The 14,559-nt window shown below is 37.9% G+C and overlaps 1 long non-coding RNA gene across 1 annotated transcript in view; it reads right to left on the reverse strand.

Annotated features, from left to right (window-relative positions):
• Window positions 1-14,559, reverse strand: part of LOC145535225 (uncharacterized) — a 228,630-nt gene that overhangs the window by 155,381 nt on the left and 58,690 nt on the right. Inside the window, exon 3 of the long non-coding RNA XR_014075333.1 lies at window positions 10,736-10,829. This is a non-coding gene — a long non-coding RNA (uncharacterized LOC145535225). The remainder of the gene's footprint in view (window positions 1-10,735; window positions 10,830-14,559) is intronic.

Consider the following 14,559-nt stretch of genomic DNA (forward strand, 5'->3'; position numbering starts at 1 on the left):
TATATACGATTTTAAGTAACACAGCCAGAAATTGCCTTTTTCTACATATTTCAGGTCATGCACATAATCCTCTGGTTGAGAACTATTGGAAATCAACTCCTCCAAGGGGCTTCCCAGGTGGTGCTATTGGTTAAGAACCAGCTTGCCAATGCAGGAGACATAAGAGACGCAGGTTCGATCCCTGGGTTGGGAAGATTCCCTGGAAGAGGGCATGGCAACCCACTCCAGTATTCTTGCTTAGAGAATCCCATATACAGAGGAACCTGGTGGGCTAGTCCATAGGGTTGCAAAGAGTTGGACACGTCTGAAGTGACTTCGTACACACACACACAAGGGATTAAGAACAGCAGTCTTTCAGAGCCACATGAAACTGAGAATTATGAAGACAACTCATCTTTTTCAGTACAAATCAATTACTCTTATGTTAATATTTTTAATATGATGTATCCTTTTTGTATAATTTCATTTCTAAATAATTGTATTAATCTCTTGTTGGTTCTCATTTTACAGGAGTTAAGTTAGTTTATCCAACAAAATCATGAGGCTATTTCTGCTGAAGATTCTATGACAAAAATCATATTTGTAAATCAGTACACAATAGACGTCATTGATTTATAGTTGGAATGACAGTTCAAATATCATGATAGTAAAATATACACTTACAATGACTACACTTTCACAGCACAGATGCTTTCAATCTCCTATTAAACACAGAAAACTAGGATTAAGGGACACTGCCTTTGTAATTCCCATGCCTTAGAGCAGCGGTTCCCAACCTTTTTGACACTAGGAACCAATTTCATGGAGGATGATTTTTCCATGGACCAGGGATAGGGGGGATGGTTTGGGGATGATTCAAGTAAATTACATTTATTGTGTACTTTATTTCTAACCTAACATCACTGTTGATCTGATAGGAGGTACTGGTCTGCAGCCCAGAGGTTAGTGACCCCTGCCTTAGAGTGTTTTTTTGTTTCTTTTATATAAATAATCAAGGAAGCAATTAAAGAATGGTAATTCAGATCTGTTTCAGATCAGAACACTTTCATTAGAATAGTTTCTGAATGAAATTTAAGAGCTATATAAATTAGTAAATATTTTTAAATGCTATTATGGAAATGATTACTTCAATTTTATTTGTAAAGACTTCAGTTATTTAACATATTGTTCCAATGTCTGCAAAATTTTTAAACAAAATATATAAAGATATTAGAATTTTCTTTCAATGAGTTTATCAGTTTAATCCCAAATAAGTAGTTTCTGATTGTTATAATATTCAAGCACATCTCAAACTCTTCGTGATGGTATCACAATTCTTTTTAGTCAATAATAAAGTATCAGAGGTTTTGAAGTATGTATTTCATTTTATTGAACTGAGGCAGACTCAAAAGTTTCCTACCAATAGTGTAACTCTCACTCACTTGTATTTTAATATCCTCATGATGTTATTTGGGGCTTCTATTTCCTCATATTAAAAAATGATACTTCTGGACTCTGCAATTATGAAATACCCCTGAAGCTGCAGTGGCACTATTACATCAGTGCTAAGGTTGCTTGCATCAAATGAATGCTTAAATATTGGGTTGAAGCAAACGAAATTGCCAATTACATAAATGGCAGTTTAATTTGATTCAACTAATACATTTGTCTTCCCATTATAATGCACGCACACACAGACTTGTATGCATACATAAATGCCACATCCCTCTCCCCAGGCCCAGGCACACATTACTGTCTTAATTCTACTTTCCATTTCTCCTCATTAACAAATTATAGGAAAGAAGGCCCAATCTTTTCTATGAAAACAAAGCAAACAAATAAAAACATCTTTTACAAGCAAAAAACAAACAAATCACTCAAAAAAATTAAGTTCAAAGTAGAGAATAAGCAATACAATGCAAATAATGATTTTAAGCATCATGATTTCAAAGCTGAATGATATGATGAGTATATGTAACACATTAGAGAAGGCATGTAAAGTCTCACCAGTCATCATCTCAGTCATTAACTGGGAAATAACAATACTCAAATTTTACATCTTTAAGTCTTTTCCCATTATTAATGAAGAAAACCTACCCTTATCCTTGTCTTTCCAAATTATGTTCATTTCAGTTCAGTTGCTCAGTTGTGTCTGACTCTTTGCACATGGACTGCAGAATGCCAGGCTTCCCTGTCCATCACCAACTCCCAGAGCTTACTAAAACTCATGTCCATTGAGTCAGTGATGCCATCCAAACATCTCATACTCTGTTGGGCCCTTCTCCTCCCGCCTTCAATCTTTCCCAGCATCAGGGTCTTTTCTAGTGAGTCAGTTCTTCGCATCAGGTGGCCAAGTATTGGAGTTTCAGCTTCAGCATCAGTCCTTCCAGTGAATATTCAGGACTGATTTCCTTTAGGATGGACTGGTTTGATCTCCTTGCAGTCCAAGGGACTCTCAAGAGTCTTCTCCAAAACCACAGTTCAAAAGCATCAATTCTTTGATGCTCAGCTTTCTTTATGGTCCAACTCTTACATCCATACATGACTACTGGAAAAGCTTTGACTAGATGACCTTTTGTTGGCAAAGTAATGTTTCTGTTTTTTAATACGCTATCTAGGTTGGTCATAGCTTTTCTTCCAAAGAGCAAGCGTCTTTTAATTTCATGGCTGCAGTCACCATCTGCAGTGATTTTGGAGCCCAAGAAAATAAAGTCTCTCACTGTTTCCATTATTCCTGCATCTATTTGCTGTGAAGTGATGGGGACCAGATGCCATGACCTTGGTTTTCTGAGTGTTGAGTTTTAACCCAACTTTTTCACTCTCCTCTTTCACTTTCATCAAGAGGCTCTTTAGGTCTTCTTCGCTTTCTGCCATAAGGGTGGTGTCATCTGCCTATCTGAGGTTATTGATATTTCTCCTGGCAATTTTGATTCCAGCTTGTGCTTCATCCAGCCTGGCATTTCACATGATGTACCCTGCATATAAGTTAAATAAGCAGGGTGACAATGTACTCCTTTCCTGATTTGGAACCAGTCTGTTGTTCCATGTCCAGTTCTAACTGCTGCTTCTTGACATGCATACAGATTTCTCAAGAGGCAGGTCAAGTGGTCTGGTATTCCCATCTCTTGAAGAATATTTTCCACAGTTTATTGTGATCCACACAGTCAAAGGCTTTGGCGTAGTCAATGAAGCAGTACATGTTTTTCTGGAATTCTTGTGCTTTTTCGATGATTCAACGATGTTGGCAATTTGATCTTTGGTTCCTCTGCCTTTTCTAAAACCAGCTTGAACATCTGGAAGTTTACGGTTCATATAATGTTGAAGCCTGGCTTGGAGAATTTTGAGCATTACTTTGTTAGCGTGTGAGATGAGTGCAATTCTGTGGTAGTTTGAGCCTTCTTTGGCATTGCCTTTCTTTGGGATTGGAATGAAAACTGAAATTTCCAGTCCTGTGGCCACTGCTGAGTTTTCCAAATTTGCTGGCATATTGAGTGCAGCACTTTCACAGCATCATCTTTTAGGATTTGAAATAGCTCAACTGGAATTCCATCACTTCCACTAGCTTTGTTCATAGTGATGCTTCCTAAGGCCCACTTGACTTCGCATTCTGGGATGGTGAGTGATTACACCATTGTGGTTATCTGACTCATGAAGATCTTTTTTGTATAGTTCTTCTGTGTATTCTTGCCACCTCTTCTTAACATCTTCTACTTCTGTTAGGTCCATACCATTTCTGTCCTTTATCGAGCCCATCTTTGCATGAAATGTTTCCTTGGTATCTCTAATTTTCTTGAAGAGATCTCTAGTCTTTCCCATTCTATTGTTTTCCTCTATTTCTTTGCATTGATCACTGAGGAAGGCTTTCTTATCTCTCCTTGGTATTCTTTGGAACTCTGCATTCAAATGGGTATATCTTTCCTTTTCTTCTTTGCCTTTAGCTTCTCTTCTTTTCACAGCTATTTTTAAGGCCTCCTCAGACTACCATTTTGCATTTCTTTTTCTTGTGGATGGTCATGAACCTCTGTCTATAGCTCTTCAGGCACTCTGTCTATCAGATCTAATCCCTTGAATCTATTTGTCACTTCCACTGTATAATTGTAAGGGATTTCATTTAAATCATACCTGAATGGTCTAGTGGTTTTCCCTACTTTCTTCAGTTTCAGTCTGAATTTAGCAATAAGGAATTCATGATCTGAGCCACAGTCAGCTCAGGGTCTTGTTTTTGCTGACTGTATAGAGCTTCTCCATCTTTGGCTACAAATAATATAATCAATCTGATTTCGGTATTGACCATCCATGATGTCCATGTGTAGTCTTCTCTTGTGTTGTTGCAAGAGGGTGTTTGCTATGTTTGAAATTTTGAAGCTTTATAGTAAATATTTGTGTTAAAGTGTTTTGCAGTTATAGTATTTTTTTGCTTTCTAATAGCACAGAAAGTACTGTGATATCCTACCAAAAATATGTGTCATAAGATTGTGATATTCTTTGTATCTCTCTGCTCTTAACTAATGTTCTGTTCCCATATATATTAATGTGACAAAAAGGAGACATTCCTCATCCCTAAACATACTTATGTTTGTGTTCAAAAAGAAATTCAACTGAACATGGCTTTAATTCATAGAAATAAGGTCAGAGTGAGAGGAAGGGGCAAGGCTCCAGGATGCGGTTTTGAGGAACAAATCTCTAGTCTCAAAATGACTGTGTGTCTAAACTTTCTCTGCAAGGCAACTCAACCAAAATTATAGGGCCAAAAGACTTGCAGTGGCAATGAATGGTTACCAGAGCGTTCACTGCTAACAGTGCTTCACTGATAGACAAATCATTTTATATGGCTAAATAAAATATAAATAGGAGAAGGAAAAGAAAATATGCTTGGTCAATCCTTTGAAAATGCTTTATATTATGAAATTTACTACCATCACCATCACCATCCAAAACAAATGCTTATTACTATTTGTTCAGTACATAAGTAAAAAACGTAAAATTAGTGGAATGATTTTGATTGACTGTCCGTGCTTCAAAGAAAGTTATTACAGAAAACAAATTTTGTTCAGAAACCTCTTTTTTGGCTGTGCTGGGTCCTTGCTGCTGTGCATAGGCTTTCTCTAGTTGCAGTGAGCGAGAGCTACTCTTCTTTGCACTGCATGGGCTTCTCATTGTGGTGGCTTCTCTTGTTGTAGAGCACGGTTTCAGTAGTTGTGGCGCACATGCTTAGTTGCCCCTCATCATGTGAAATCTTCCTGGACCAGGGATGGAACCCATGTCCCCTGCATTGGCAGGTAGATTCTTATCCACTGTGCCACCAGGGAAGTTCCAGAAAGCTTTCTAAAGAAGATTGCACTATTCACATTTATGTAATATATTTCTCAATTTAATAACTAGGGCTTCCCTGATAGCTCAGCTGGTAAAGAATCCTCCTGCAACGCAGGAGACCCCGGTTCAATACCCGGGTTGGGAAGATCCCTGGAGAAGGGAAAGGCTACCTACTCCAGTATTCTGGCCTGGAGAATTCCATGTACTGTACAGTCCAAGGGGTCACAAAGTGTCGGACACAACTGAGCGACTTTCACTTCACTTCACAGCAAATATTCAATGCAAAATTACTTTCACACACAAGTGTTAATTAATCCTTATTTAAATGTGTTTGTATGTGTGTGTGTGTGTGTGTGTGTGTGTGTGTTTAGTCGTTCAGTCATGTCCATCTCTTTGCGACCCCATGGACTGTAGCCCATTAGCCTCCTCTGTTCATGGGGATTTTCCAGGCAAGAGTACTGGAGGGGGTTGCTATGCCCTCCTCCAGGGAATCTTCCCAACCCAGGGATCGAATTCAGGTCTCCGCATTGCGTGTGAATTATTTACCAACTGAGCCACCAGGGAAGCCCAAGAATACTGGAGTGGGTAGACTATCCTTTCTCCAGCTGATCTTACCAACCCAGGAATCTAACCGGGGTCTCCTGCTTTGCAGGTGGATTCTTTACCAGCTGAGCTACCAGGGAAGTCTGCTTATTTAAATACGTAATGCTTACTACAGATAGAATATTTAAGTTGGGACAGTTGATGGGACAAGTAAATTTTATTTCTGCTGCAATAATGTATATTTATAATGACGTTTATCCATGGTGTTATAAAACATAAGAATGTCTCAATCACAAGTCATGTTATTAATGAGGAATGAAATTCCATAGTTTTAATTTCTTTCATTTATTTTCAATAATAAAAGCAGACTCGAATATTCCTGATGAGAGTGTGACTTTCACTTTATCTTTCAATATACCTACTTTGGTGGAGGGTGGGGGAAAGAGTAGAGTTTTCGTTACTCTTCTAGGCACTGCAATAGCTCAGAATATATGTTATTAATATTTACGGGCCATCAAGTCACCATTATTTATGAAAAATACTACTTCTAGCTAACACATTAACTAACATGGTGCCCCAACATAGACTTTTTGGTTTTACCCTAAAATTTCCTAAATCCATGGAAGTATGTTGCATATGTGAAAGTCTTCCATTGATTTGTATTGCAGCAGAATAAGGGCAAAAAATTATTTTTTTAGATCATGTAAGAGATCCATAGATATTCATCAAGTATAGAAATATATACCCATTTAGCAATAACTTAAATTTATATGCTATTTTTCACATGAATCAGGTAAGTTGCTGGTTACTCAATAGTAAAATAGACATAAACTGCAATTTTATAAAACATTTGAGAACCCTGGATATCTTAGAGCTTATTTTAAGTATTTAAAAACATTACCTTTGATTAATATCTACCACTACTTTTTTTTCAAGAGAGTGTTCCTGGAGGAAAATATTATATACAATAATGAGATATATACAATAATATAATACAATAATTATATATATTATATAATAGTATTATAAACACTATTATATATAGTATAAAGTTCGAAATAGGGTTTCCAGGAAAGAAATGTGACAAAAAAGGAAAAATTGCCAATCTTTTGATCCCTGGGTCAGGAAGATCCCCTAGAGGAGGGCGTGACAACGTATTCCAGTATTCTTGCCTAGAGAATCCCACAGACAGAGGAGTCTGGCAAGCTACGGTATATAGGGTTGGAAAGAGACAAGACTGAAGTGACTTAGCATGCACACATGCACACAAACATATTTAAGTTTGGGCAAAACCCCATATGTATGTGTATGCATTTTATGTAAGCTTATGTGTATACTTTAAATTTACAAACTTTTTTCTTTGTCTCTAAATAATTATCATTACAAAGAAACATAAAGGCAAAATTTAGACTTTAAGTATTCAGAAAGCTATACAGAGTACCGGAGAAGGCAGTGGCACCCCACTCCAGTACTCTTGCCTGGAAAACCCCATGGACGGTGGAGCCTGGTGGGCTGCCGTCTATGGGGTTGCACAGAGTCAGACACGACTGAAGCGACTTAGCAGCAGCAGTAGCATACAGAGTACTTTAACACATTACTAAATAGTATTGCCTTCATGCCCAAAGAGTAGAAATGTGATATATGGTAGATTGCTCTGGTAACATGATCAGCCTTATGATACCTAATAAAGCTGTCTGAAATTTATTTGTAAATTATATGATCCAACAGCTTTTCTTCTGTTAGCATCCTTACATCTTTAATGGTTAATCCCAAAGAATTTTGGGCAGAGGCAAAAGCCATTAAATATATTATGTGAATCTATCAGTATCCTGCTGGTAACCAAAAGCTAAAACTCCCAGGGTGATGACATAAACTCATGAACACAGTAAGCTCATTTTCATTATACCATTCCTTCATATATTTAAATGCATTTTATTTTAAGGCAGCTATGATATAGCTGAAACACAAACTAGGTAATATTTAGTGTGTGTGTGTGTGTGTGTGTGTATGTTCGTTCAGTCATATCCAACTCTCTGCAACCCAATGGATGGTAGCCTGCCAGGCCTCTCTGTTCATGGAATTTTCCAGGCAAGAATACTGGAGTGGGTTGCCGTTTCCTACTCCAGGGGATCTTCCCTACCCAGAGATTGAATCCACGTCTCTTGCATCTCCTACATTGGCAGGTGGATTCTTTACCACTATGACACCCGGGAAGCCCAATATTTATAGAATATCCCCATTGTATCTGTTGGATTTTAGGATTTTCTTAATGAACATAACAAAAGAAATCATAGTTACACTTGAAATACCTGGAATCAAGCTATTCTATCGAAGAAGCTTTTAGAAACAAATAGTGGCACAGGCTAAGGTCAGCACTGGCCTTACAAGTTATTGTGTGTGCTTAATCACTCAGTTGTGTCTGACTCTTTGCGACCCCATGAACTGTAGCCCACCAGGCTCCTCTGTCCATGGAGTTCTCCAGGAAAGAATGCTGGAGTGTGTTGCTATGCCCTCCTCCAGGGGATCTTCCCAACCCAGGGACTGAACCCAGGTCTCCCACATTGCAGATGGATTCTTTACCATCTGAGCCACCAGGGAAGCCCACGAGTTATTAAAGGAGGTCACTGATTCTGTGTCATAATAGAGCTTCCTCAGATAGAAACATTTATTCAAAATATATTTCCCATTCGGTTAAATGCCTCTGAAATCCCACCATGAAATGTGTGTTCTCATTGACTAGAGTGACGCTAAAGAAGATTTTTTTTGATTATAAATTTGTAGCTTCAAGGTTAAATATTGATGTCTAAGCAAGGAAAGGGTTATTAAAGATCAATTAGGTCGTAACAAATGACTCCAGCAGCTTGGGAAGCCAGGAGATGGTCTGGCATCAATTTCAGAGGGATTATGATTGTAGATGGCATGATTACTCAGGGATTCCTGATCACATAGGAGAGGCTTAGAAGGGACATGAAAAAAAAAAAATTAACAGGAACTATGATGTGCCAAGTATAGAATAAGGCAACCTTATCTCATTTAATTTTTTCAAGATAGATAATCTTTCCTAGACTATTTCCATTGGTTGTAAGTCCAATGATAGGAAAATAGACAAACTATGTTTGTATTGCACTGTTTTGTTGCTTTCTAATAAGAGGTCAGTGAAATGGATCCAAAATATCTCAGCTCAATACCAATTATAGACTTGCAGTGGCAAAATTATTAGCAGATTTCTGTCATCTTTGAAAACAGTTTGTGATCCCTGGGCTGCACAAACCTGAGGGGCAGTGGAATCACAGCAAGCAGTTTTGCTTCTGTATTGCATTATGTACAAACAGTCTGACAAATGATTTACCTAACACATGTTTTTAAATATGATCTTATACATGTCAATGTATGCTTTCATAGTTATTAATAATCAAGTGAAATTTTTACTTTAAAGAGTTGCTGAATTTAGAGTAACTTGGGCTTCCCTGGTGGCTCAGCTGGTAAAGAATCCACCTGCAATGAGGGAGACCTGGGTTCCATCCCTGGGTTGGGAAGATCCCCTGGAGAAGGGAACAGCTACCCGCTCTAGTATTCTGACCTGGAAAACTCCATGGAATATACAGTCCATGTCGCGAGGAGTCAGACACAGCTGAGCGACTTTCACTTGGTCATTATGTTTTTGCAAAAAAACCCAGTAAAATGTAAGTAATATCATGTATAAAAATGAAAGTGAAGTTGCTCAGTCATGTCAGACTGTTTGCAACTCCATGGACTGTAGCCTACCAGGCTTCTCTGTCCATGGGATTTTCCAGGCAAGAGTACTGGAGTGGGTTGCCATTTCCTTCTCCAGGGGATCTTCCCAACCCAGGGATCAAACTCAGGTCTCTTGCATTGCAGGCAGACACTTTACCCTCTGAGCCACCAGGGAAGCCCATGTCATGTATAGGATCTGGTAAATGGTTTGAGGTTAAAATGTCTGTAGTATTTGAAAAGCATGAAACCCGTGCTCTTTAGCTGGAATGTAGTCTAGGATAGAACACACTAGGATCCCATTGGTTTATGCAAGACTGAGATAAGGATCATTTAAAGTGCATGGAAGACAACTGTACCTTCAAGCTCAAAACTGTAATTCTGAACTACCTTTTGCATTTCAGCAGGGGCAAAATGAATTTAATTCCTACGATTGATGCCTTTTTTTTTTTGATAAACTTTCCTGATGATTGCAAGAAAGCACTAAGTCTAGCACTAGGACTGAAAAAGGTTGGATGTGAATGTTTACAAACACCTAAGTGATCAATGGCTACAAAATACAGTTGAAGACTGACTCTCACAGTTACAGGGAATAGGTTATTAAACTCATCTAGCTAAGGTTTACTGCTGAACATGGAAATTGGAAAATAATCCCTTAAATAAACACTGAGGTTAACAATTATCAAGAGAATAACAGACGTATCAAAAAGAATATAAAATCAAATCAATTTGTATACCTGTTTCAATAAATTGAATGATAAGGTTTGAAGTTTTGCTAACCACTGCAAGGGTTTTAATTAGGAGTTTAGTCAGATTTATGGTATGCTATTAACGAAAAATAAAAGAAATACTCCATCAATCACAACAAACCAACAAGAAAAAAATCCTGCCATTTTTGAAACCATGTACTGATTAGAAACAGAACATGATGCATTATCAAGACTTGAAGGTCTTTTTTTATGATTAAGTTTTTGAGATGTTTAGAGCCAGCTGCAGAGATTGGTCTATGAATACCTAGGCACATGTGTATATGATGCTTTCAGTTCTTTCCCTTCAAAGGATTTTAGATGTTCTACATTGCCATCAATCCTACTTTTTATTCTATTAAAAAAATGCTCTTTTTTCCCATCCCTTCCACTTCTATTCATTTCACTTTTTAGATCTGTACCTCTTCATGGCATCAATCTGATAGAGTTGTATTCTCCACCTTCATAGTCACTTTGTTCATCAATATCTTGTCAATTTCATCTGGTTGGAAGTCCCTTAAAGGCAGAGACAAGCACACAGCACATAAAAGTTACCTGGAAGTTTTGAATTCAATATGGAATTGGATGGAAGGATGGATGGAAGGATGCATGGAAGAATGGATGGACAGATGAAGAGATCATGACATCCTTTTTTAAGAAAAATTTTAAATACCAGAAAAAAAACTGCATTGTAGTTATCAGCAAGGACACCCTCAAAGTGTAAAATGCTGTGCTAATTGTCACAGGAGGCTGCATGAGTAGGATGTAACTTCAGGCTAGGCAGCTAAGATAGCCTTTGTAGGAGGTGAAAAATAGAAGCAGTCAGTTGACAACACTCCATGTAGTTAGACAACATATTCTACCTTGAAGAGGCACTAGGAGGTGCAGCTCATGACTTACAGACTAACTTCTTTTTAACTGTGGCCAAAGTATTGGAGCTTCAGCTTCTGCATCAGTCCTTCCAATGAATACTCAGGGCTGATTTCCTTTAGGATTGACTCGTTTGATCTCCTTGCAGTCCAAGGGACTGTCAAGAGTCTGCTCCAACATCACAGTCCAAAAGGTTTGATTCTTTGGTGCTCAGCCTTCTTTATGGTCCAGCTCTCACATCTGTACATGATTACTGGAAAACCATAGTTTTGACTATATGGATCTTTGTTGGCAAAGCAATGCCTCTGTCTTTTAATATGCTGTCTAGGTTTGTCATAGCGTTCCTTCCAAGGGTTTCATGGCTGCAGTTACCGTCCACGGTGATTCTGGAGCCCAAGAAAATAAAATCTGTCATTGTTTCCACTTTTTCTCCATCTACTTGCCATAAAATAGATGGGACCAAATGCTATGATCTTAGTTTTCTGAATGTTGAATTTTAAGCCATCCTTTTCTCTTTGACTCTCCTCTTTGACCCTCATCAAGAGGCTCTTTAGTTTCTCTTAGCTTTCTGCCATTAGAGTGGTATCATCTGCATATCTGAAGTTGTTGATATTTCTCCTGGCAATCTTGTTTCCAGCTTGTGATTTATCCAGCCCAGCATTTTGCGTGATGTACTCTGCATATAAGTTAAATAAGCAAGGTGACAATATACAGCCTTGTAGGACTCCTTTCCCAATTTTGAACCAGTCCATTGTTCGATGTCCAGTTTTAACTGTTGCTTCTTGTCCTGAATACAGGTTTCTTAGGAGACAGGTATTTCTTAAGGTTAAATATAACCTTATCTTAGGAGACAGGTAAGGTGGTCTGGTATTCCCATCTCTTTGTTGTGATCCACATAGTCAAAGGCTTTAGTGTAGTTAATTAAGCAGAAGTAGATTTTTTTTTTAATTCCCTTGCTTTACCTACATTATAGTTACCATGCTGTTGCAAATCTGCCATTCCAAGTAGATTAACTCTTGGTCAAATTCATTTTCTGCTGCTCTCCTCTATGCGATGCAGGCTCCTCTTCTTTCAAAAACTGTAAAATATCTAGAAGAGGAATGCTTAACACATTATTGACCAGGCAATTTTTGCAGAAACTAATGCCTGTGGCCAGTGATTTGTATGTAAGTGTATACTGAAACATTTCCAGTCACTAACATTTGGGTAACAAAAGATGTATGAATATGTCTCTGGTCAATAATGTGTTAAAATTCTTTAATAAGTACTAGAATCCAACCCCATATGCCCAGATGCACCCATCACAACTATCATAGTATGCACTGAAAGTTTTTATTTTATTTTTTTATTTTTTTTTTAATTTTAGTTGGGGGCTAATTACTTTACAATATTGTAATAGTTTTTGCCATACATTGACATGAATCAGCCATGGGTTTACATGTGTTCCCCTTCCTGGACCCCCCACCCACCTCCCTCCCCATCCCATCCTTCTGGATCATCCCATTGCCCCGGCCCTGAGCCCTTGTCACATGCATCGAACATGGAATGGTGTTCTGTTTCACATATGATAATATACATGTTTCAATGCTATTCTCCCAGAACATCCCACCCTCACCTTCTCCCTCAGAGTCCACAAAATTGTTCCATGCATCTGTGTCTCTTATTCTGTCTCGCATATAGGGTTATCGTTACCATCTTTCAAATTCCATATATATGCATTAGTATACTGTATTGTTGTTTTTCTTTCTGGCTTACTTCACTCTGTATAATGGGCTCCAGTTTCATCCATCTCAGTAGAACCGATTCAAATGTATTTTTTTTAATGGCTGAGTAATATTCCATTGTGTATATGTACCACAGCTTCCTTATCCATTCGTCTGCTGATGGACATCTAGGTTGCTTCCATGTCCTGGCTATTGTAAACAGTGCTGCGATGAACATTGGGGTACAGGCGTCTCTTTCAATTCTGGTTTCCTCGGTGTATATGCCCAGCAGTGGGATTGCTGGGTCATATGGCAGTTCTATTCCCAGTTTTTGAAGGAATCTCCACACTGTTCTCCATAGTGGCTGTACTAGTTTGCATTCCCACCAACAGTGTAAGAGGGTTCCCTTTTCTCCACACCCTCTCCAGCATTTATTGCTTGTAGACTTTTGGATAGCAGCCATTCTGACTGGTGTGAAATGATACCTCATTGTGGTTTTGACTTGCATTTCTCTAATAATGAGTGATGTTGAGCATCTTTTCATGTGTTTGTTAGCCATCTGTATGTCTTCTTTGGAGAAATGTCTGTTTAGTTCTTTGGCCCATTTTTTGATTGGGTCGTTTATTTTTCGGGAATTCAGCTGCAGAAGTTGCTTGTATATTTTTGAGATTAATTGTTTGTCTGTTGCTTCATTTGCTATTATTTTCTCCCATTCTGAAGGCTGTCTTTTCACCTTGTTTATAGTTTCCTTTGTTGTGCAAAAGCTTTTAATTTTAATTAGGTCCCATTTGTTTATTTTTGCTTTTATTTCCAATATTCTGGGAGGTGGGTCATGGAGGATCCTGCTGTGATTTATGTCGGAGAGTGTTTTGCCTATGTTTTCCTCTAGGAGTTTTATTGTTTCTGGTCTTACGTTTAGATCTTTAATCCATTTTGAGTTTATTTTTGTGTACGGTGTTAGGAAGTGTTCTAGTTTCATTCTTTTACAAGTGGTTGACCAGTTTTCCCAGCACCACTTGTTAAAGAGATTGTCTTTTCTCCATTGTATAGTCTTGCCTCCTTTGTCGAAGATAAGGTGTCCATATGTGCGTGGGTTTATCTCTGGGCTTTCTATTTTGTTCCATTGATCTATATTTCTATCTTTGTGCCAGTACCATACTGTCTTGATGACTGTGGCTTTGTAGTAGAGCCTGAAGTCAGGCAGGTTGATTCCTCCAGTTCCATTCTTCTTCCTCAAGATTGCTTTGGCTATTCGAGGTTTCTTGTATTTCCATACAAATTGTGAGATGATTTGTTCTAGTTCTGTGAAAAATACCATTGGTAGCTTGATAGGGATTGCATTGAATCTATAGATTGCTTTGGGTAGTATACTCATTTTCACTATATTAATTCTTCCAATCCATGAACACGGTATATTTCTCCATCTGTTTGTGTCCTCTTTGATTTCTTTCATCAGTGTTTTATAGTTTTCTATATATAAGTCTTTTGTTTCTTTAGGTAGATATATTCCTAAGTATTTTATTCTTTTTGATGCAATGGTGAATGGTATTGTTTCCTTAATTTCTCTTTCTGTTTTCTCAATATTGGAGTATAGGAATGCCAGGGATTTCTGTGTGTTAATTTTATATCCTGCAACTTTACTATATTCATTGATCAACTCTAGTAATTTTCTA

Source organism: Giraffa tippelskirchi, chromosome X, assembly GCF_054371585.1.
Source record: "Giraffa tippelskirchi isolate mGirTip1 chromosome X, T2T-mGirTip1v1.2.pri, whole genome shotgun sequence".
NCBI classification, from domain to species: domain Eukaryota; kingdom Metazoa; phylum Chordata; class Mammalia; order Artiodactyla; family Giraffidae; genus Giraffa; species Giraffa tippelskirchi.